This window comes from Parasteatoda tepidariorum, chromosome 10, assembly GCF_982258835.1.
Source record: "Parasteatoda tepidariorum strain Cologne lab strain chromosome 10, Ptep-v5.0, whole genome shotgun sequence".
NCBI classification, from domain to species: Eukaryota; Metazoa; Arthropoda; class Arachnida; order Araneae; family Theridiidae; genus Parasteatoda; species Parasteatoda tepidariorum.
In genome coordinates this window covers 81,157,940-81,184,485 of record NC_141764.1, presented here as the reverse complement: position 1 = coordinate 81,184,485, position 26,546 = coordinate 81,157,940, and the positions used below count along the sequence as shown (strand labels likewise).

General features: G+C 30.6%; 1 long non-coding RNA gene across 1 annotated transcript; it reads right to left on the bottom strand.

Moving 5' to 3' along the window:
- Positions 1 to 7,806: 7,806 nt before the first annotated feature.
- LOC147803051 (uncharacterized) lies at positions 7,807 to 21,054 on the bottom strand. Its single transcript, XR_015429947.1, has 3 exons — positions 20,841 to 21,054; positions 17,279 to 17,518; positions 7,807 to 8,526 (listed from the first exon to the last, which is right to left on the bottom strand). It is a non-coding gene; the product is annotated as an uncharacterized LOC147803051 (long non-coding RNA).
- Positions 21,055 to 26,546: the final 5,492 nt, after the last annotated feature.

Genomic DNA, 26,546 nt, shown 5'->3' with positions numbered 1-26,546 from the left:
ATATTGTCACGAAAAAGTAATAAATGTCAAACAGGGTATTTAAAGCCTTTTCATTTAACGTTTTTATCTCTATCTCTATATTATATCTACTATTTATAAGAACATTTTGTTAAATAGTAAATAGCCTTATAAGGGAAAACATTTTATATTTGTTATGTTTCGCAGCAAAGATGCCCATCTCCTTAAGGCTTATGAGACAATTCCCGCAAATTTAAAACAATCCCCCTCTCAAGAAACATAAATTCATACATAATATAAAATTTGTATTTAAATATAATTTTTTTCCTTATTCTGAACATAATGCAAATCTAATTATTTCATTGTTAATAATATTAAGTAAAACATAATTCTCATGACGCAAAAGTACCAATTATCCAATCAATCAATAAATTTTATACCAAAACATTGTATTATACTTTTCATAGATTTGGTTTCCCAGATTGATTCCCATTTCCATATTGGCAAAATTTTTACCTGATCATTTTTCTCGATTGCCACTAAAACTTCATTCACAATTTTGTTTTTTAAATTAATTATATTAATTATATTTTTGTTTTATAGTTAATTTTTTAACTTTTCGTTGCTTAAAAAATATGTTAAATGCTACGTCTGCGCATAATGCTTAGTTATAAAAGTGTAAATAAATACATGCATAATTTATTTACTTCTTACTAATTGTAAAATAGTTAATAAGTTAGAGACCATTACGGATACCGGCAAAGAATTTTGCGTATATGCTCACATAGTAAAATAACCCTATTCTTACGTCATGGAAAAATAAAACAACTGATATGCAAAAACTTTACTTTTAGAAGATACTTAAGATCATACAAAATTCAACTTTCAAATTTTACAAACAGCATATGTATCTCTTCTTGGTTTTCCACAAGAGCCTACTGATGAGCCCTATGCTGTCAGGCTGTTGCGGATTCAGGTTCGGTTCATATGATATGAGTGTTAGAAAAATTTTGCTTACATGCTCACATAGTAAAATAACCCTATTTTTACATTATATAGAGAAATAAAGCAACAGATATCCAAAGACAATACTTTTAATCATAGTACATAAATGAAAACGAGTAAAATGCAACGCTCAAATTTTACGAACAGCATATGTATCTCTTCTTGGTTTTCTACAAGAGCCTACTGATGAGCCCTATGCTGTCAGGCTGTTGCCGATTCAGGTTCGGTTCATATGATATGAGTGCTAGAAAAAATTTTCTTATATGCTCACATAGTAAAATAACCCTATTTTTACATTATATAGAGAAATAAAGCAACAGATATCCAAAAACAATACTTTTAATCATAGTACATAAATGAAAACGAGTAAAATGCAACGCTCAAATTTTACAAACAGCATATGTATCTCTTCTTGGTTTTCTACAAGAGCCTACTGATGAGCCCTATGCTGTCAGGCTGTTGCGGATTCAGGTTCGGTTCATATGATATGAGTGTTAGAAAAATTTTGCTTACATGCTCACATAGTAAAATAACCCTATTTTTACATTATATAGAGAAATAAAGCAACAGATATCCAAAAACAATACTTTTAATCATAGTACATAAATGAAAACGAGTAAAATGCAGCGCTCAAATTTTACAAACAGCATATGTATCTCTTCTTGGTTTTCTACAAGAGCCTACTGATGAGCCCTATGCTGTCAGGCTGTTGCCGATTCAGGTTCGGTTCATATGATATGAGTGTTAGAAAAATTTTACTTATATGCTCACATAGTAAAATAACCCTATTTTTACATTATATAGAGAAATAAAGCAACAGATATCCAAAAACAATACTTTTAATCATAGTACATAAATGAAAACGAGTAAAATGCAACGCTCAAATTTTATAAACAGCATATGTATCTCTTCTTTGTTTCCTACGGAGCCTACTAACGAGCCCTACGCTCATATGACGTTGCGTCCTCGGGTCCGGTTCATATGGAATGAGTTTTTGGAAAAAATCCGTATACCTGCACACATAAAAAAGCACAATGACAATTGTCAAGAAACCAAATATACCGAAGAAGATTAAGAGGATAATCCCGATCTGCATCTTCACATTTCAAGCATTGATATTTGTATCTAACTTTAATGGGACTGATTCTTCGTACTCTGCAAAAGTTGAAGTACACACTGTTAGAAATATAGAAGCGCCTAAAATCATTGAAATCAGCTGCAACTTTAATATTGTGCTAAGTTGAGTTATAATGTTCTTAAACTTCACAGCATAGTTGAATTTCTTAAACTTGACAGTGTAATAGTATGCTTCAACTGTAACGGAAACTTGGGAACATATTATTTATCTCGCAATTAGCAATCGTACTAGGGTTCAAGATATTGATATTACGGTTCAGTTTTAAATTTATGCTATTGAGAATATGCTTCAAAATATGGATTGATATTTAATTGAACTGCCAGGATAAATTGTAAAAAATTTCGGATCAAATTACGGTATCAAACCAATTCCTCTTAAAAGAGAAGGTCTCAACATGGGTTACCATAATAAAGAATCCTTTAGTAGTCCAAACGTAATGGCATCTTTCGTAATTCCCACACTGCGCAGCTTAGTTGTCCGAACGGAGTTACATTTTTCTTATTTTTGTCGGACTACTGAATTGATCCGTGCTGAGACCTTCTCGCTTTTAGAAGGTGTTAATGAAGCACCAAAGCAAGCACTAGTACATTGAGCCAATCTGTTCTGAGCCAATCTGTTGAGTTATCTGTAAAATCCATTTTACAGTAAAACCCATTTTTACCGTAAAATATTATACCGTAACTTTTGAAGCAATATTTATTTTATTAAAGTGATTCAGTGATTTTATGGCAGTTATTGCTGTAAAAATTATTAAAGCATATTTTAATCATTAATGTATTATTACTTTTAAAATTATTTATGTATTACTGCAAATTATTAATTTATTACTGTAAATTAATTATTACTGTTAAACTTCTTACTACTTTAATTATTACCACTTTAATTATTACTGTTAAAATTGTTACTGCTTTAATTATTACTCTTAAAATTATTACGACTCTAATTATTACGACTTTAATTATTACTGCAAAAACTAACGTAAAATAATTAATTAAATATCGTAAATTTATTGTTACTCTAAAAATTACGGTATATCATATTTTTTTTCTTGTAAAAATGGGTTTTACGGTGAAACGTAACGGAACCCTGAGTGCAGGTAATTTTTACTGTAATTTAATAAAGATTTTTTTACAGTGCACGCTGTTAAAAGCTTTAAAGCATGAACGTCGAATCATAATATCACGCTGATTTGCTGCAACCAGTATCAAGTGGAGCCATATTATTGTATTATAGTTCAACTTGAGATATGCAAGATTTGATTCAAAACCTTATTAAGGTTGCTACAAAGTTTTTAAAGGATGATGGGTAATTACGGACTATCCTGTGTTTAGAATAAATAAAGTAATAAAAAGGTAATAATGTAATGGAATAAACGTACTTATCCATTTCGAAGGACCGTAATAAATCGATTACCAAAGAACTTATATCAGGTACCTATTACCACAAAATAAGCATCAGTAGCGTCTATAACAGTATGATGATTTTTATTTATTTATTTATTTTTTTAATATATTATTTATTTATTTATTTAATTAGTTTATTTTTTATGTATAATTTTATTTATTTATTTAATTTTTAAATATTATTTTTTTCTTTTTTTCTTTTTTATTTATTCATTTTTTGAGGCCCAACGAAATGCATTAGCACTCAAATAAAAAAAAAATAGTTCTTGAACTACAAATAATCGGAAATTACAATTGTTTTAATAACTGCTTTAAAATAACTCAATTATATTGTTTAAGGAAATAATTAGTTTATACATTTTGAATATATACTTTAATTATTTTTCTAATTCATAATTTTATTGTTTTTTTAATTTTAATCCAAGGAAAACTTACAAGCAATGATTATAAAAAGTAAAAAAGCTTCTTAAAAGATTCTTTTGAAGCTAATATGGTTTATGTGCCAACATTGCTTGGTAACACTTCGATCTATGCTAAATATTTTTGGTCGCCAATTAAGTAAACGCAATCATCCAAAATAGAGCATCAACGCTTTTTACCGATCATTTTCATGCCATTGCAACTTATCATTAAACGTAACGTAACAATAATGAAGCACAGTATTTTTGCATTATCATGCAATTAAAAGAAATAGGATTTTTCCAAATTGGTGATATTTCATTCTCACAATACCGTAGAACAACTCCTACTTATATTTGAATTGGTACTAAAAAGGTACATTTTTTGGTGACTTTTAACTTGCCCCCGGCTATCCGAAAGGTACCAGGAATGTCTAAAAAAATAAATATGATTTTTTTTAAATGTACCAAAAAATAAAGAAAAGTTAAAATTACAATTTTGCTAACTATTTTATATAGAGGTCTTTGTATGTTTGTTAGCAAATTAACATCAACACTGTAATAAGACAGATAAAAAATATTACTTTTGGTTCCATTCTTTTCGTCAAAAAACTACAAAAAATAAGAGGGGTACTCAGTTGTAAACTATTACCCATCAGTTTGAACATAATATTCAGAATAATTACGAATATCTTAAAATTATTTTATTATAGAACTTTACACAATATATCTACGTATGGTATTTAAAGGAGTTAAAATCTAATTTAAATCACAAAGTTAGAGAACAAAATTGTATTCTTACAGAATCCGCAGTGTGTTATCCACAAATATTCAAGCTTTTAAATTTAAAATTATGAAGATACAACTTTCAGCATTTCGAAATATAGCAGGAATTTATACAAAATTTATTGGAAGGTGAAAAGAAATTTCTGTTTATTGTTAAATATCAGTTTTGATAATCTTCAAAGTTTAATCGATGCTTGTGCCATCTTTTCGTTGAGATTTTAAAAAAAATATTAAATCATAAATTTTTATAGAGATGTCTAAGCTGACGTCACTTCAATTACCAGTCCACTGAAAAATCATCAATGTTATATCCGTTATTATTGAAAACTAATAGGAACATGTTTTTATTGAAATGGAAATAAGAATCGTCCTATAGGAATACTGCGAACAACTGATTGCCATACATAACAACCACAAAATTACGGCAATTGGTTGATTTGTTCCACTCAAGTGATATGGCTCAACCTTCTGCTTGGAAATCTCTATTAAAGTGTCCCAACCAGAGGTTAAATTACATTATTTGACATTACTACTTTATCATTTATTTAATTATCATTATAGTATGTTCATGACAACCAGTTGCTTACACTATTTTATTTTGAAGTGAAACGTATTTCAATAGGTTGGTAATAATAACGAATTGATCATTCACAAATTTGCATTTATATATAAAGGGTTGAGACAACTTGAAAAAAATACCACTGGCATAGCATGGTTGCGTCTAATCACATGGTTGTGCATGGCGTGTTAACGTTACAACTATTAGTCTTGATTTATTATCACGTTGAATAAATTTTTGGAACAGATTTAATTGGATGCTTGTAAGTGACGTCACGCTTGAATCTTGGAATGAACGAATGCCAGCACGTTTGACGTCACTTACAGGAAACACTTTGCGAGAATAAATTAATTCATATAAAGTAATGAGCCGTGGTCCAACAGAACTTTTTTGATATTATTACTATATTTTTATTACTCTAAATAGACACTAAATTATAAGCCGTGTGTAGTATCAGCTATTCAAATCTACTGCAACTAGTCATTCCCTTTAGGAGGTACAGCGGCCAGTTGGGCGAGGAGAAACTTTAACAAAAGCATCGTGATGTCGTCAGAGGGGGTTGTTTTGAAGTATAATCTCACATGGTTATTATCAATTCGCTTCCGAGGGTGTGTGGGGAGAATCTTAAAATAAAAATTTCGACTACTTTGTGCTTTTTTTTTATTTCGAATGTTTAAATTCCTACTGGGAAGTTATGCTTGAAAGAAATTCAAGATTCGATCTTTTCTGACAGATAACCAGTATTTATCACAATGCTGTAGTCAACAGGAATATACCGCCAATTATTTTTTCGACTGCATTCTTAGTGTTTCAAATTTTAGCGAGCTAGTTGTTAATTGGTAAAACAAAAAATAAATTATTTTCTGAGCACAACACATTAAAATCGTTGCCATTTTATTCCATAATGCAATTAATCGTCAATCGAAAAAAATTTATCACTTTCCCGTCTAGCTAGAGTGATCAAATCCCAATTAAAACTTTGTACTGTATGACGATACAAGTTTAAATTGTTTCCTGAACACTTCAAGCAAATATTTTTGTAATTTATCGCTGAAGGGAGCTCACCCCAGATAAAATTTTTGACCATTTGCCGACTACTAGAGGAATTAAATCCCAACTAAAGTTCGTGCGCTGTGTAACAATGCACGATTAAACAGTTCTCTAACCACTTTAAATGGAATTATTTACTTCCATTTTTTCTTTCTTTTTTTCCATCATTATGAAAAGGTCTTCCCATTTACCACTAGCTAGAGGGTAGAGTTTTAACTGTAACTTTGTGCCTAAAGACAATGCATGCAATACTCAAGAAAAATCCATCTTCATTTCATCTACCTCAAGATACAATAATTATAAGAGGATTTCTCAAAATTGAGCAAATATGATAATTGAATAATTGAGCTAAATAGCTCCGAAAAAAATATAGTCAAATTTGAAAACCCCGTGTACTTACAACTATATTTGTTTCGGAGCTATTTTTACACTATTTTTGCTCAACTTTGAGTAACCGGTTTTTAGTGCTTCATTTGGCACTTATTAAGGAACATTATATTTTCTGGTTTCTGATAACCCGGAGAGTTTCCTGGAATGAAATAGCAAAGCACATTTTTAAATATTTAATGGAGAAGAATTTGACTTTCGATAATTAGTTTTATATTTTTAATTTAAAGCATCATTTTTAAGCCATAATGAAGAAATTGAATTTCAGTTACGTTTTCTATTAACAACGCTGTCTGGATCAAACCAGCGTGACGTAATTTAGAGGCCCTTCCAATTAAGGATGAATATCCTACTAAAATTATTAATCCGCGAAACCATACAAACATATCCATATAAATAGTAACGGAAAATAAGGGGGCCTTATATATTTTTTTCAAGTTCTGATTAAGAATCTCAAAGCTATGGGTCCCAGAACAAAATTTCATCTGCACCACTGAATTGAGCATACCTTGTAAATTCAGTTTTAAATTATAAACCATTACACTATTTATTAGAAATTAGTTTCACTATTTCTAATTCTGAACCGAAAGATATGTTACTTTTTTAAAAACTATAAAAATAGTTTCTCAAACCAATAAAACAATCATTAATCAAACGACTAAATTTTTTACATTATTTTAATTTATTTTTGTCTCCATAAAGTACAAATGAAGAAGACAAGCTTTAATCAAAGCACAAAATATTATATTTTGCATTTTCCTAAAAGTTAATCATTTTACAATAAAAATTAAAATGATTTTAATCAAAGCACAAAATGGAACATTATTAAATAATTAATACTCTCGAGTTCTGTATCTTTTTTCCTCTTCGAATATTTCAATGCATAATACAGTTTCATAGTTTCGTAGTATCAGGAAAGTCATTGTTCGAAAAAATTAATTAATTATTAACAAACCATTAAAAAACTATATTAATCACTACCATTAATCAGTTCTGAATCATGTATTTTTCCACCTTAAATATTTCTACACACAATGCAGTGGCATGGTTTTGTAATATTTTAAAAGTCACTGCTGGAAAAAAAGTTCTCGATTAAAAACTTAACATAAAAAAAGCACAAAACAATAAAAAAGACTTTAATCAAAGCACAAATACTATATTTTACAATATCTACAAATTGAAATGCAGCAAAATACAAAATGGTTTTTATATAAGAATAAAATGATGTGTTATCAAATCATTAAACAACACTTATACATTTTTCAAACTATTCTGAAGTCCTTCAGCATGCCTTTTCTTCTTCTAAGAAATTTCAACACATGATGTAATGTAATAGTTTTGTAATTTTCTGGCAGTCATTGTTAGAAAAAGTTTTTCAACCATTAAAAAGACAAATCAATAAAGCAAGTCCTAATTACATTTTACAACTTCATTAAATTCAAATACAATAAGAAACAAAATAGTTTTGATCAAAGCACTTGTTTTCTAAACAACTCTTAAATGTGTCTCAAACTAGTCTCAAGTTCTTCATGATGCTCTTTTTTCTCTTCAAATACTTCAACACATGATTCGGTATCAAGCTCTCGTAATTTTCTGGTCCTATCGTGTGTGTCTCTCGCCTCTTCCTTGAATATCTCCACCAATGATGCAGTACGATGCGTTTGTAATCTTCTGAGTTCATCTCTATTCCTTTTTAGGAAGTGCAAGTATTTGAACCATAAGAATATGATGATTGATATTACTATCACACCAAACAGGCCAAGAAATATATAAACTACATAAAGGAGGTGCGTGTGTGTGAACATTTTCAAACATCAGGTGTTGAAACTGTTCCTCTTTACTCTGAAATCATCAAAATACACTGTGAGATTTCAAGATTATAAACAAAAATATCATATCAATATGATATATCATACACTGTTAGAATTTTCATTCCAAAATCATGGTGGAATAACAATCTGCTCCTCCAATAAAGTTTATGGTTAGGAACATTTTTTTACCTTTACGGTTTTGAAACCGTTTACAATTGGTATAGTTAAAAAGTCGGGAATACAAAACTATAAGGTTCTGTAACCATTTTAAACCAGAATAACTTCTAAATGAAACCTAAACAGACATTGGAGCTCTGTGGGTGCTGCACCATTTATGCATGAATGATAGTTTCCTATTCTAATACAGTCAAACCCCGCTATAGTGAACATGGTTTATAGTGAACTCCCAGATATAGTGAACGAAATGTTCAGACCCGTACCTTGCTATACACGTATAATGTTATTTTTTGTGAATATAGTGAACTAAAAAAGTGAGGAAGTTGGATATTGTGAACTTTTTTCTGTCTTCGACTGATTTTTTTTAATAACTTTGAAATGTCTACTTCAAAATAAATACTTATATTGATTTTTAAAACCATCTATAGAGTGAAATGTAGCGATAAGCATTTCTTCTTGTTTGCTTTTTTTTTATCTCACTTTTCCATCCCTAAACAAAGGGCAACCCAGGAAGATGTATGGACAAATTTTTCCCTGCATCAGCTAAAGATTATTATTATTATTGTTATTATTATTATTGTTATTATTATTTTTGTGCACGAGATGAAGAGTAATAAAGAATAAAAAATAGTGAACTTCCGGTTACAGTGAACCGAAATTTCGATCCCTTGAAGGTTCAATATAGCGGGGTTCGACTGTAGTTTGGACATTGGAAACTCTTCATTTATTGAAGGAATGACAGAAATATTGTAGTACCAACGCTGAGCTTCGAACCCCTTTTCAGCCGGTCTCAAGATTGACCGATTAGTCCTCCCAGCTACAATATGTACCCAGCTGAATGGAATAAAATATCTTTATTTTGTGGGTCTAGTTGGCACAGACGGAATCATGATAGTAAAACTGTATTTGGAAGAAAAAAAACATTAGATAAGCATTCTTTCTCACACTTAACAGTTTGAATAACATCTTTTTTTACAGTTATTTAATTGCCATGGTTGAATATGGTAAAATAACAATGAAATAAATTGCTATTTAATCATTTTTATCTAGAAAATTTCTAACGGCGTACAATAATTAATAAAATCATAGCAGTTTATTCTCCTTTTCAGGTAATCACTAAAATAATTCTAGTGGTATGTGAGATTTTCAGTTTCTAAATAAATATAACATGCAAACGTAATATTATCCATAATTATAACTGTTCCTTCTACTCTGAAATTATAAAATTACCCTGTGAGATTTTTAGTTTCAAAATAAAAATCACATATTAATGTAAAATAACATAAAATGACTGAACATAATCGAAACTGTTTCTTTTTATTCTAAAATAACCTCTAAAATAATTATAGTATTATGCGATGTTTTTAGTTTCTAAATAAAAATAATGTACTAACGTAATATAATTTACTAGGAGGCTCCGCCCCCTGCTCGCTAACGCTCGCCAACCCCCGAGAATTGCTGAGCAATCCTATGTGGTTCACGCCGTGAACCATGGCTCGCTGCACTCGCTCGCCAATGAACACAATGTTCTAGCACAAAGACATAGTATATTATCATCAAAGACATAGTATTGTACTTATGTAGAAGAATACTATCAATGTTCTTATTGGCTTTTAAAAAAGTATATTAGCTATTTAGATTGTACATGGTGAAAAAATCAAAACATTAGCTAAATGAGAAACATATTAGCAAAATAAATTATCAAATACTGCAGTTACTCACCTTATTCAACTAAATGTGTATAATAAATTAGTTAATGCTAGAAATTCTGAAAGTTTTAGAAACAAATTTTATTATTTAAAAATATAAACTTTAAATCCTAACTTTTCCTTGTGAGATAATAACCCTCAAAAAGTCTTTCATTTTCAAGAACACAAAAATTTGTTTTTATCGCCAAATGAAATATTTTTTGGTGATCAGCATTATTGAGTCAATACTAAACTGATTTTCTCAAAAGTCTGACCTTGTGACTTATTTATAGTAATGGAGAAGGCCAGCCTAATTAATTCCTAATTGAGCTAAAATTAAATATTATCATGTTTTTAGGGCATGAATCTGAATTGAACAACCTGATAATGATCACTCTGGTTATTGTTATTAGAATCTGGTTATCATGTGACATTTGTCATGTGACATTTTTAGCAGCTATCATTGGTCGATTTTCTAACGTTGCCATTCGGGGAGTTGTAATGAGGCTTTTTTTTGGTGCCGTGTAAGAGAAATATATATGTAGATAATTATTATAGTTTCTTTTTACTCTGAAATAGTCTCTAAAATAATCAAACTACTCTGTGATATTTACATATTCTAAATAACAATAAAGTACTCATGTGAAATAACAAAATAACAAATTGCTGCAATCATAACTGCTTTTTCTTATTTTAAAATAATCTCTAAAATAATTATAGTGTTATGAGTGACTTTCAGCTCCTAAATAAATATAACATATAAATGTAATATTACCTATAATAATTATTAATGTTTCTGCTTACTCTGAAATAATCAAAATTATTTGTGAGATTTTCAGTTTCAAATAAACATTTCACATATTAATGTGAAATATCATGTAATAATTATGTATAATCCGAACATTTTCTTCTCTGAAATAATCTTTAAAATAATTATAGTACTATGTGAGATTTTCAGTTTCTGAATGATAATAACATATTAACATAAAGGGAAAGAGAATCACATAAATCCATAACTGTTTCTTCTTATTTTGAAACTATGTGAGATCTATGTGAGATTTTCAGCTTTCAATTAATATAAGTAACATATCAATGAGAAATTATTCATTTAAAAAAAAGTCATATTTTCACATAAATAAAATAATGCATTTTAGTTTTAAATCATTTCTCGGTAAGTTTCGAATTCGACTTTTTAATTAAGAGAATAGTGAAATATGTGAAACTATACACGTTTATGATTAAAGTTATAGGATTCATTTGAAAAAATTCGTTATTGTCTGATTCTATGAATTTTTATTCATATGATTTTATTAAAAAACTTTCAAATTATATTATATTAATCATTCTTCTTATTCTTGGCACTACAGTCCAAAGTAGGCCGGATTAATCGGAGTCTATCATTAATCATTATTTGCATTAAATAAGCCCAGAACAAATTTAGAATGCTACTCAATTTTTCGACTTTACGGCTTAAACGAAAGGATTGAATATAAAGTGCAGGAAAAATATTCTTTCTGTATTTTCAGGAAATAAACTTGGCTCATTTAATTTTAAAAACATTTAGACAAATTAAGCCTGATCTAAAGTTAACTGGTTGGGAAGACCAGCTTGAGTGAAATTTTTTCTCAACAAATATTTTTCGTCTTCTAACAAGAAAACTTAAAAAAGCCAAGAAATTAATTCATAACACAAGGCTGAAAAATGGCATTAACCACGTAAACAATAACACAATTAAAAATATTACACGGAGCACAGTGACGCTACAACGTAGCGTTGCGACGGAATTGCAACAACGCAATCGAAATTCCGTGCCTAACTATAGCTTTTAGTTCAGTTTATGATAATTGAGTTTGATCGTAATTCAATGCTCCAGCGTCGTCAAAAATTATGTCAAACATTGCACCATGGTATTAAAGTTGGTTTAAGCTGTCGATAATTGCGAGATTTCCTTTAAAATTACACGAGAATTCATACATTGTCATTTGTTTTTGTTTCTGGTAGTAATTCGTGTTCCAGTGTCTTAAATAGTCCCAAATATTGCAACATGCTATCAAAATTGATTCTAGCTGCTGATGGCAGCAAGTAGATTTGACGACACTAGAATGTATACATTGTTATTGATCTTAGCTCATAACACATCATCAAAAGTTGTCATTAAAAATTGAGCCTAACATTGCAACATGGTGTCAAAGTTGATTCCAGTTGCCGATGGTCACAAGTGAATTTTATGGCTCTAGAATATATACATTGTCATTTGTCTTTGTTCATAATTCATGCTTCGGTGTTACAAAAATTGAGCCAAGCATTGCAACGTGGTATGAAATTGCTTCTAGCTGTCGATTTTAACGAGTAGATTTGATGGCACTATAATGTGTACATTGTCATTTGTCGTTATTCTTAACATATGCTTCAGTATCACAAAAATTGAGTCAAACATTGCACCGTGGTATCAAAATTAATTCCAGCTGCCAATGGTAACGAGTAGATTCAACGGTTGTTTGTTTGCCTTCGTTCATAATTCCTGTTTCAGAGTCACCAAAAATTGAGCCAAACATTGCAACATCGTACGAAACTTGGTTTAAAATAACACTAGAATGTTATATGTTTAGTTTGCACGCAAAGTTATTAAGAAGGAAGAGTATATATTTGCTACCTATGTTAATTATAATGAATTCTATGTTAATTATGTTAATTATAATGAATACTGAAAATTATATGTATAACAACAAACAAAATGTTGTGTAGGCTACTTATGTTGCTTCTGATGAATACTGAAAATTAACTGCATAAAGATATTTTTATCACAAGAAATCGTGAAAATCAAACAAAATGTGAGTCTGGGGAATTCATCGTCGTCAAAAACTGCGCCAAATAATGCGACAAGGTATCAGAATTGATTCCAGCTGTCAATGGTAACGAATAAAATCTACTTTAAAATGGCTCAAGAATATGAATATTGTTATTTGTATAGTCTGCACGTAACTCATTTAGTAAGATTTTTTATTGGCTACCTATGTTATTGATGTATGCAACAAAAAAATAGGAGTATAAGAAAATTTTTATCATAAAAAATCAAACAGAAAATGGCTAATAAATGATATTAACAGCAGTAAATACACACGATATAAAGGTAGAGTCAAACTGTCGATAACAATAAGTAAATTTTGCTTTAAAATAGCAATAAAATGTATACGCTGTTATATTCTGTTGCAAGTTAAGAACAAACCATTATTCTTATGGAGACAGCCTGTTTCCATCTAAATGCACGCCAAATGGATGCTAAGCTCCCAGCGCGAACGTGTATCAGCATCGCCAACTCTTGAAACATCATTGCATGTTCTTCTCTTAGCTTTCTTTCTTAAATCGCGTAAAAAGAGGAAAATAAAACTTATGGAATAAAAACTATTCTTTTGCTAATAAGAATTACTGAAATTGATATCTAAAAATAGTGACAAATATACTGATGTGCATTTGAAAAGCGACTTAAGTGCTTTATTATTGATTCCGCGAAAAGTGGCTCGATAACTATTTTCCATCTATAACTAATTCTATGAACGCTAAAATAGAATTTCAAAAAATTTATAAATTTATTTTTGAAAGAAAAATACATTTTTTTGTAATATGTAGCTTACGATACAAAGGTGCTAAATGTATAAAAATCTCAATTTTGAATTTTTTGTCGCTTACGTTGATTTTTTAATTGCACGGCAGAATATGTCTTTCTGTTCTGATGAAGAATAATAAATATAGTTTCTTGCAGATGATTTTTGTCTACAGTGAAAGAAAAGTAAAAAATAAATTTTTCATCTCGCCTTTGATTTATTAAGGTCAGGTCAGCAAAAGACATGCCATTTTTAGTGCTCCAATTAAAACCAATGCTTTAGCAGCGTCATATATTTTTTCTTTTTCTTATTTATCAAAATATGTCGTTATATCTAGGATTTCAGTTAGACTACGTAACTATAACCCTTTTTTAATAATTCTATGACATATATCGTAAAAGCATGAATTAAATTTCAGCCTTAATATTGTTTTGAAAGCATATTTATACAATTTGATTACTATATAAAACGGAACTATAAGCAGCCGTGGAAGATTTTTTAACTCCTACACCGAATTGATCTTTTCTTAACTTGCAACTGAGCGCATCTGCTTTAGTTTGTAATGTAAGTCATTTAGTAAAAAGAGTTAGTATTAGTTACCTATGTAACAGATGAAAATGTTTTTGTCGTAAGAAGTCATAATTATGAAACAAAACGTAGCTCTTAAATGTGATTAACAGCATTTTCACGGCTTCTTTGCCATCTTCTTGAAAACCATTCCCTTGTAATGTTTCGTGGTTGTCGTCGAGTCCGCTGAGGTGAAACGCATCTTTTGAAACAATTCGTGTATACGCATAGTAAATAAATCACAAAGATGGTCAAGACTAGTAAAAATACAGCAAAGAAACCTAAGAATATAACTGTCTTTGACTGAAAATAACCCATCTGTAAATCCCAAGTGCTGAAGATAGTACCAGCTTTTTAGACTCTACTCAGTAACAACTATAGGGCTTGAAATGCTATGAAATTCTTTTTTAAAAAAATTATCAAAAGAGAATGGATAAGAAAATTTAATAAACTTAAAGTTTGTTGAAGAGTTTTAAAGGAAACCAAACGATCCAAAATTAATTGTCTAGTATTTATGCTTAGTATTTTTACTCTTAGCTGAATTTGTGAGCTTTCAGCTCGCATGGAATTGAAACTTTAAAAAAAATGAACGAGATTTTAAAACATTTTAACTAAGCTCGTGTTCTTGCATTTCATATAAAAGAAAATTAGCATTATTCAACCATTCTGAGCTAGCAAAGGGTATGAAAGCTTATCAAAAGAGTTCACTTTTTCCTAAATTGGAAAAAATAAAAGAGCGTGGATTAAGAGCTCATTTAATTTAGAGAAGTTTCCAAATTGGCATACCTTTCCGACTATTTCGTTCACCGCGATGAAAACCTCTTTAATTCAGTTATATTTTTATTGACTTGTTTCTTTTCATACTTACCTGTGTTTTTTTTCAGATCGCAAAATATTTTTAAAAGAAAAGTATTGCGATTCAAAAAACGAAATATAAACTAAAAAAGCACGGATGTTTTTTTTTTTCAGAGAAAAATAAAAGATCTAGAGCTAATTTGGTGCTGGATTATATAGTTAGTGTCTTTTCTTTTTGTTTTCTCTTATTGATAATAATTTGCATTACTCGATGGCTCCTTACCAGTTTTGCATAACTACTAGCCTTATCACTATATTCCTTAACATAATATAGTTGATATAATTAGCGTCTATCCTATAAAACGTTATTAGGTGTAAAATGGTGGATCAGTCGATTAAAGGGTAGCTCACACCACTGGTAAAAAGTAGGGGTCTTGAGTTCAATCCTGGTAGCCGACAAAACAACCAGCGTGCATACACAGCAAGGTGCACGTTAGGTCTGTCCTTACTGAACGTTCTTTCGTTAGTTGTGATGCAGAAGTTTGGAGAGAGGTGTATCAACTCAAGTGCTGTGCATGTCATCTGACCAGGGTCAAAATTGCAAGGCGCCATGGTATTTCTACAAGGCATTTCTTCACGGCTATTGAAAAATAGAGCCCCCAAAAAATGGGTTTAGGTGCTTGACCATGGTTGGAGGATGTGATGTGTATGTAATGTACAAATAGTTGATCTTAATGAATATTCTTAGAATAATGTAAAAAAAAAGCATACATAAAATTAGAGAGGTCGACAAATTAATATTTAAGCTCGGAAGAAGCAAAAACATTATCAGAATCTACCACATCCCTTAAGAGAAGAGTAGGATGCTATTCAGATACAGATTCTGATTAGAAGTACTGACAGGTATTCTTTCTTTATTACTTAAACATGTGACCCCTTTAGTGTTTTTCTTAATTCCTTTTCGTTAAGAAATCTAATGTTATAAACTATGGACAGTGATAAAAAAGCCTCTTGCATATTATTAGATAATACTTAGTTTCAGATTATTTAATCTAGAACTTCTTAATTCATAAAGCTTAGTGAATTTTACCCTTTTTATACTTCTCCATTACTAAACAAAACATATTTTTGGAGATTTGTTAATCATACAAAGGAAAAAAAATATATTAAAAATACCATACTTTACAGTAAAGACAATTTAAGCATATATATATATATATATATATATATATATATATATATATATATATATATATATATATATATATATATATATATATATATATATATATATATATATATATATATATATATATATATATATATATATATATATATATATATAAATATATATATATATATATATATATATATAAAATTTTAAAAAAATCATAATTTCGATAATAAAATCAAAATATACGATATTTAAGCGCTTCATTTGGTGATTTTTCCTTTCATATAGCAACAGTTTTCCGTAAATACCGCTTTTAACAATTAAAGTTCTTACTACCATACATTTACTAAAAATACTAAGCAGTAAAGCAAATTTAACCGAATAAAAGGTTTTTACGTCATGCTCTAAAGTATAATGATAAAAGTACCTAATTTAACCGCATTTACCAAATTTTAACACTGTATTTTGTTATAAAAATAAAACTATGTTTTATTATTAATTTGATCAAAATTACCAAAGCGCTTCGGCAAAAATACTGTTCCTTTTGGTTTTCCAATGGGACCAGAAACAAGTTAATTTTACCATATTTTTGTAAGATTTGGTTATACTTTTTGGTTTTAGTGAAGTAAATAAGCAAAAAAGTATATGAAAACTTTAACAAGAGCACGAAAAATTTCATCTAAAAAGATGAATCAGTATCGGGCTCTAGTTGAGTCGGAAATCGGGCTATAGTTGAGTTCTTCTCATCCCTAACGCACAAAGATAAAGTATTCTATTTACTTGAGTAATTACTTGAGTCACTGTTAAGCTCTCGGAACATCAGTAAGAGTCAGAGCGTCATCAGCTTCTCTTATGCAGTGTCTTTTTACATAAGGGTAAAGGCACCAACAACTACAACCCAGAATAACTATAACTGCAACGGGTGTGAAAATGGCTCCAAGAAAATTGATAACTCCTTTAGGAACAGCTATTCCAGAATCTGCCATTCGAAAAACAGTTTTGTTAGTCTCTTGTTAAGCTCTGTAAAAGATATAAAGTTCATCTTAATAATTTTGTTGTAAGCAAATAATTTTAAGTGCACTAAAGCATTTAAAAAAATTGATATAGCATATTTATTATTAAACTTACGTGGAATATTTATAGTTTAACTTAGATTACTCAAAGGTATAGATCACTCGATCATCAAATTAAATAGACTACAGTCGCTACGCGATAGAAGATTTAGCAAGACGAAAATATAGTTCCAACACTCGCCAATGAAGTAAAATGGAGAAATAAAACGAAAGTAAAAATAATAAAGCAAGTAAATACATAAAAAATAGAAAAGATAACGCATAAAAAAAGGTAAATGAATGGCATAGAATTTGGTGAGAATTTGGATAAATTTACAATCGTTAATTTAAAATCGATTGGATACTCAGGGAAATACTTATCAGCCTTAAACTTCTTAACAATAGCAGAGGATTGGATTTACGAATCCGCTATTGTAAATTTTTATATTTCAGAGATATTATGCGAATTTGGAGAACTCTCTATTAGAAAATTTTACGACAAGAAAAATTTGCAGCCCGTTTTTTATCGTAATTTTCATCCTATTGGGTGTCATTTCGACTAGTAAATTGAGCTTCGACTGAAAATTGGGTGTAAGCTACAGATGCCTCTTAGTTGATTTACTTTAATTTTATACATTTTGTAGAAAAGAACTTTTTAAAAACTATCGGCCAGAGCCGTGGCGAATCAGGTGGTAGAGCACTCACCGTCCACTGAGGTGGCCCAGCTTTGAGTCCCAGGGGTAGCTGGTTGATAAGAATTCTGCACCCAGCTCACACCTATCACAGTGCTGACGTAAAAAGTCATCAGTGGTAAACGACTCATGGGTTAGAGTCCCCTTGCAGCCAGGCTAACCGTAGGAGGCTTCCGTGGTTTTCATCACCATGCAATTGCGAGTTAGTTGCATGGAAAAGTCTTCTATGAAGGCTAGCTTGTACCAATACTTGAACCAGAAGTTCCTTTGTCTTATGGGTTGCTTTCAAAATTACAAGGTTGCGGAGTTGAGCATTGATAATTGTAAACTCAGAATTGGGTCGGCTGTTCAACGACGGTTACAAAATAAAATATAAAACATGAAGCGCAATACACAGAAATATTTTCGAAATGGAAAGTGTTTTACACCTAAACAAAAATCTTAAAATCATTTCTCGAAAAATTAAAAATAATGGCTTATTACACTGGTTATCATAAATTAAGGAAAATTCACAAAAATCGCGATAACTCAAGAAATTACACATGGAATTTTATGAAACTTACCCACAATATACAACACATAGTAAGGTATTAAACAACATAAAAAGAAATTATCAGACATTAATAGTAGTATAGAAATTAGCACATGTATAAAATAAACAAATTGGAAGTATCGGTTTGCAATAGAAAAAGTACCTTTAATATGGAATATGATTGCCTCTAGAAGCAATACAGCACAAACAGCGATGTGTGATGCTTTCAATTATGCGGTCTATCAGTTCAATAGGAAGTGAGAGCCATTGCTCTTGTAAAGCAGTTGCAAGCGTGGCAAGGGTCTGAGGGGGCGGATTGATGGCAGATACACGCCTCCCTAGAGCATCCCAAACGTGCTCGATAGGATTCAAGTCCGGGGATCGAGCTGGCCACTCCATGCGAGTAATTGTTTCCTGTTGAAGATAATCATCAACAATGCGAGCTCTGTGTGGTCTTGCATTATCGTCCTGTAACAGGAAGCAATCACCAATTGCCCCGGCATATGGGCGCACATAAGCATCAAGGATGTTGTCTCGATAAACCTGAGCATTCACGGTTCCCCTTGGAAAGACATGGAGGTATGTGCGCCCTCCTAAGGATATGCCTCCCCAAACACAGACACTGCCTCTTCCGTATGCATCTCTTTCACGGATGTTTGATGGATGATAACGGGTCCCAGGTTCTCTCCATATCAAATAACGTCTACTGTCACTTTCTAGACTAAACCTGGACTCATCCGTAAAGAGAACAGGCCTCCATTGATCTGACGTCCAGTGGACATGTTGTCGGGCCCACTGCAAACGGTCTCTCCTATGGCGTGATGTGAGCGGCACGCAAATGGCTGATCGTCTCGCATACAGACCACCTTCGTGGAGCCTTCTGCGCACAGTTGACGTTGACACCAACCTTCCGGTGGCTGCAGCAAGAGAGGATCTAAGATGTGTCGGAGTAGCGGTTCTATTCCTGCGTGCACTTAATGTCAAATATCGGTCATCGGCACTGGTCGTAACAGTTGGCCGTCCTTGACTGAACCTCCTAGATGCCGAATCTGTGGTTTGAAATTGCCTCCAAAGTCTATGAACCACAGATGGACTCACATTTAGCCATCTGGCCACTTCTGATTGACTCTGCCCTGCCTCTAGTCTCCCGATGGCTCTCCATCGTAGTTCTTCAGGCAAATGATGCCTAGAGGTCATTATTACGAATTGGCTATCTCAGATTTTCAATGTCGCAATCACAGTAAAATTTGTGTGCTTTCTCTCAAACTTGGACTTTTATGCTCCAGGCAGATGACGTAAGCCGAGTGCAGCGCCACTAATTTGCATATTGCAATTTTACTCAGCTACTCTTAGTGGACAACATATGCAAATTTTGCACGGTTTGGCTTACTTTTGAAAGAGTTATCGCTATTTTTGTGATTTTTCCTTAATTTATGATAACCAGTGTATTATACTACCCTCTGCCCACCATAGCTATAGGGTTATATTATTTTAAACGTTCTGAATTTAAAAATAATTACATGTTTTATTTATTATGTTAGACATCTTTTTTTATATAAACGTGAAAATGATGAACGTTATGCTTTTGTCATTGCATAAACCTGATAATTTTATTTGATTAAAAGTGTAACAACTGTATATCAGATGTAATTTACATTGAACTGTGGAGTTTTTAATAATTTTTCTAACCAAATATCGACAAACATAGTTGCATGTATAATTAAGTATAGTTGTGCGAAAAGTGTTCCTAAAATCAAAATTTACTATTGACTTTTGTAAAAAAAACTATAAACGTAATAAAATAAGTTCTGTGATGAACAAAGAAAACTATATTTGTTAGGCAAATTCTGTTAAAATGGTTTAAGTTATTTTCAAGTCCTCGAGTACGAAAAACGCAAATTTTTAAGAACGGTATTTAAATTTAGTGAAGCCTTAGTAATATCATTATTATCTTTATCTCATTTCTATGATATAAAGGAATTTTTTCCTAATGTATATAACATCGAGTTACATAATAATAATTAAACTGACTGACTAAAATAAAAATAATAAATAAATATACTTACCTGCAAATCAAATACTTCGAGCATATGCAGACATTTTCACTTTTAGTCAATAAAATATTTTAAATATATACGTGCATCTGCAAAAGTTAAACTAAACTTGAGTAAAGGAGTGAGTTGAATATCCTTTTCGGATCCGTTGTTTCTTCATTCAATCATTTAAAGTTGTAGGTTAAAAAATTAAATAATTCAGTTAAGCAAAAAATGCATGAAAATTAATTCAATTCAAATGAAGTATTTGGTTATCAATAAAAAATATTTACTTCTTAAACATTATTTTGTGCTCATGATAGCCGTGAGTTAGCGAGGCTATATCAAAATAAAGAAATGATCCATCTTATATTAGTGCGATATTTTCTCTCCATAAGTCTCTTTCTAATATCTATCTTTTATCTTATTTGAAAAGAGTTTATTTCTTAATTCTTTGAATCATTTAAAATTTATAGACCACCAACCGAATATTCGCCATTATTGTAAGATCCGGAGAGCACAATGTCAAAATTGGTTAAACAAATCTTTGTTCATCCGGTACAATTCGGTCGATTCCGGTCGGTCTCGAGGATACAGCCCTCGAACCCCAATGAGCTGACACAGGTTAGAATTACAGAGCTGACTGCTAGATAAGAATTCAGCACCCAGCTTGCACCGACCACTATGCTGGTCGGTGCAAGTTGGTCTGCTTTATTACTGTTGACGGGAAGTTTGTTAACATATAACCAGCTTAATTATTACAGCTGACGTAAAATGCTCTCCGTTTTAGACGGATAATGGGTTAAAACCCCACACTTCCATCTGGTTAATCGTGGGAGGTTTTTGTAGTTTCCCTCTATATGTCACGCATAGTTAGTTCCATCAAAAAGTTTTCCACGAAGGCTAGTTTCCGCAATGTTTCATTCCAGAATCCACTCGTCTTCTAAGTTTGGATTAAAAATTTTTAGTAATGTATGATGTCCATAAAAGTATGTTTACCTAAAAACATAGATCCCCGAACTCTTTTGAGTTCAATGTACAGTGCGCAAAAAAAAGCTGTCCATTCTGAATAACTTTTGCTCTAATCATCAGATCTTCACGTTCTATGACTCAATCTTGATGGTTCAAAATGGTGGCAACAAATATGCTAATTTATTAGCCCAAACGATATTTTAAGTTACGACGCAAAAACGAACTTTTTCTGAAGAAAAAAAACTTTTCTTCGATGGATTTGGATTTTTGACCCCTAAAATATGGAGGATAGCCACAATTTGGAAAATATGGCCCAATAGTAAAGAGCAGTCCAAAGTTTGGACAAATTGCTGTTAATTTTGTTTTTTTTTCACTAAATAAATGTTTTTTTTTTAACATTATACTAGATACTTTACATAGTTAACCTAATTTTTAGGGCAACAAAAAGTATACTTACGAATAATTTTGAAATTGCGTCGAAATAAAAATACCTTATCCGTCACTCCATATTAAGTTAAGAGGAAATGCTTCTTTCCTTTCATTTCGGTAAGTTTTGGCACTCGTTCAATCAGTGTGTATTGGTCGTAATTCTCTGATAAAGTTAGATATCAGGAATTTTACAAGGAGAATTCTGGTAAAATTACTGTACTGTATGGTCAGACATTTGTGGTAAAAAAAAGTCATAATTCTGGTTAATGAAACTAAAATATGCGGTCTTTGAACCATTCATTTAGTAATGTTTTTTTCCAGATTATAACAGTTAAATAATGATTAACAGGAAATCCTGGTTTTCTAAATTATAATTCTTATTACGACCACATTTATTAAAAGTTTAAAAAAAATTAATTTAACCAAATAAATGGTTTCAATACCATGCTCTAAGATATCATTATAAAATTAAAAAATTTTTACCTCATTTAGCAAGTTTTATCACATTTTATAAGACCATATTTTATTGTTAATTTTACAAAGATTATTAGGCCAGGATAGCCTGGTCGGTAGAGCACTGGTCCCATGGCCGAGAGTTCGTGTGTTCGAGCCCCGCCGGCCGAAGACTCCCGGTGTAGTAAAGTGACTGATGCACGTTAAATCTGTTGAGTCGCAAAAGTCCTCCATGTCCCCATAACAAATCAAGACCTCTGGGGGTACTGGATTGGAGATGATCGTTCTCTGATTCTGGTCAAAATTACGATCTGTGGATGAATGAATGGATGTATGAATGGGTTCGCCCTATAAACGGGGGCGACGTATGGTGTGGCAGAAGTCGAATTCTTGGCCATAGATGGCGCCATTGGAAAACAAGAGCAATCGCACCCCCTCTGCCTAAACAAGGCATACGTCAACAATAACAACCAAAATCATTACCGAAGCTCTTCGATAAAAATTACCGTGGTTTTTGGTGTTCCAATAGAGCCAGAAATACGATACATTTTACCATATTGGCCTTACGTTTTTCTCAGTGTAGCATTAATTATGTTAACAATTAAAATAATTTCTTTCAACTTTTAAATAAACTAACTTTATTCAGAAATTCCATTTCCTAAAAGAAATTATTCTGTATTTCGAATGAAATAGTGCCTCTGTATTTTTGATTTATTTTTCCATGTTTTTTTCCTTTTCGTAGTATCTTTTTTACCTGGCAAATTACTCTTGAGCAAAAATATGTTGCGCTTTGCCTGGAATAGTGCGTACGAGTTTTGCACTCACAATTTTTTTACCTTTCAAAGATCCCGTAACGTATAAGTACCTTTTTCAAGAAATGGTTCGAATTTTTTTTCTTTTCTTTTTTCTAACAATTTTATCGTTGTTTGCTTGTTTTTTGAATCTCTTTTATAATGTTTTAACATAATGTTTAAATAAAACTTGTTAAATGATAGTTTTTAGTCTCTGTTGGAGTGTTTTTCTTTTTCTTTGTTCCATTAAATATGAGATCAGCAACAGTTTCCTAAGTTTTTTTTTTTTTTTGTTTGCGCGATGTAACTTCATGTGAGGTTCTCAGGAAGACAGGTTATTTGGTTTGCTGTCTCTCTTGAGTGTGATCTTAACGATTGTGTATTAAATTTTGTGAATCAAATTAAATTTTTTACATGTTAAAATAAATTTTATGTTTCCTTAGAAAAAACCGAACTATAAATGAATCTGGCAAGCGATTTTTCAGTACGTAAAGAATTAGCGTCTGCATTCTTTACATTTTTTTAGAAAAAATAAACAGTATAAAACTGCTACGTTTCACGATATTAAAAAAATGTAACTATAGCTCCTAAATATAACTAAATAATCATATAATGTAACTATAATGAAACTAAACTATAGCACCTTACATCATGAAACTACGAAGATTTAAGACATTTAAAAAAGGCTGTCGTATAAAAAAAAAAACTTGGTCTGAAATAAATTAGGTTTCGATTATTTTGCTGGAACACCCAATCAAAATATATCTCTTATCTAAAAATATGAAGATTTTGTTTTTTTTTCTTGTTCGAATATAAATCTTTTTAATGCAAGTAAATGAGTGCCAATTTTAAATTCAGTCATTCTTAAAATGCAAAACAATAATCAAATCCAATTACTTCAATATCTTATAGGATTTACAATAGTCTAGTTGATTTATCTTACACCTTTTTTTTGAGGAAAGAATCTTTCAACTAATAGTTTTAGAGCAATTTACGAAATAGTCTTGACGTAAAAAACATAACAATAATTAGTTAGTGTAGATGCGATAAGGGTAAAGGTGCTCATCACATGCGTATTTTTTTTATGCAAATCACTTATTTTTATGGGGTAAAGACGATCAGATAGCACCATGCCTCATCAAAATTCATTTTTCTTATTATTTGGAATATTCATATATACTTATTTATTTCCCTGTGACCTTCCATCTCAACAGATGGCGTGTTATTTTGAAATAAGGTTTTATTTTAAGATTTTCTTTTTATTTCAATGACCTTTTCGTATTAAACATTTCTAAGATTGATTTGAAACTTTAAAAGCTTTCTTTGTTTGTTATCCGAGTAATTCAAAATGTAGAGAAAACATGGAAAAAGATACCGAATAAAGAAAAAAGTCGAAGAAAATTATTAAAATACAATAAAATTAAATAACATAATTAAAAAAAATCCATAAAAATCAGATAAAAAAAAGAAAAATGAATAAAATAAGATATAATCTCTTCATCAGCTCACACGATTATATCCGCAAGGAGGAGTGCTTTCCAATATTGTATCAATATAGCCAAAGCAAAATATATCAATACAATAGTGTGAGGAGCACTCAAAAACTAAGTTATTTCACATTTATGTTAATTGAGTTGTGCTTATTATTGTTGTGTTTTGTAGTTTCGTAATAATATAATTGTTGTGTTTATTTATTTTATTTTATTTCAATAATTTTCTTAATTTTCCTTTTATCCTTTTTCTATTTATTTATGTATATAATTCGTAGTTTGAGCGAAATATGAAAGTTAATTTACTAACAGAAAATGTTAGTATACACTTTCTACTTCATTCTGAGTAATTTACTCGCATTAAAAATGTCCGCATTATTCCTGAACTGATCTTTATCTATATGAGTACTGAATGCTTAATATCTGATAATTATTTAAATCTAAGACCTAAAATTGTAAACATCGCAAAATTTCTTCGGCATTTTTTACATCCATGGCAAAATAATAATACAACGATAAAAATAAGATTCTACAGCATTATCTGTAGTCATAGCAGATTATTCTATAACAATAAAATAATATTCTACAGAATTATCTACAGTCATATCAAATTATCATACCATAATAAAATAATATTTTGGATCAATCTACAGTCATTTCAAAGTGTTTTACAACAATTGAAAAAAATCCTTTAGACTCATCAACAGTCATATCAAATTATTCCACAATAATAAAATAATATTCTACAGCGTTATTTACAATCATATCAAATTATTTTACAACAATGAAGTAGTATTCTGTAGAATTATCCACAGTCATATCAAATTATTCTAAAACAGTAAAAAAAAATTATTCAATTGTTATAACGCACTATCCTATAGCAATAAATCGCATTTGGAGCAAAATGTTAAAGTTTTCTTATAGAAAATATGAACAGAGGAAAAAGGCCTTAAAAGTTGCATCCACTGAAAACAATGATTTGTTTATAACTTAACTTAAATAAAACAATGGCAATTATTTTTAACAGCAAATCTGAGTGAATTTTAAGGCTTTCACCTTTGTTTAATCCTATTATTAGTTTAATTATAAAAGATACGTTAAAGGGTCCTATGCAAAAAGAGCCTATAATTTCAGTTCGTTATAATGAGCCGCTTTTTTTTAAACTGTAGAAAAATACTTCTTTGTTAAATTACTAGATATGCTAAGTTACCTAAAGGATAAAGTAATGCACGAATACACACTCTAATGTTTTAATATGTCACCAAATCTCGCATCTCAATTCTAAGCACGATAACACCTAGTTTCAGAATGTATTCATTCACACAACAAAAAGTGCGTTCGTAAATCAATTAGTTCCTTTGAAATTCATCTGTAAAAAAATATGCATATTTAATGAATCCGTTGTTCTATCTTTGTTATCTAACATAATAGAACCATAAGTGCGGGATAGTCACGATTGAATCTTTAATTGGAATTAAATCCGTTTTATTATTTTCTGACCTTACAACTTGATATTCCGTTTAGCCTCAGTCAAATGGTAATAAAACCCACGCCTCTTTTTGTATGATACCGTTTTAGAATCTTCTTGACCATCTATAAAGTCA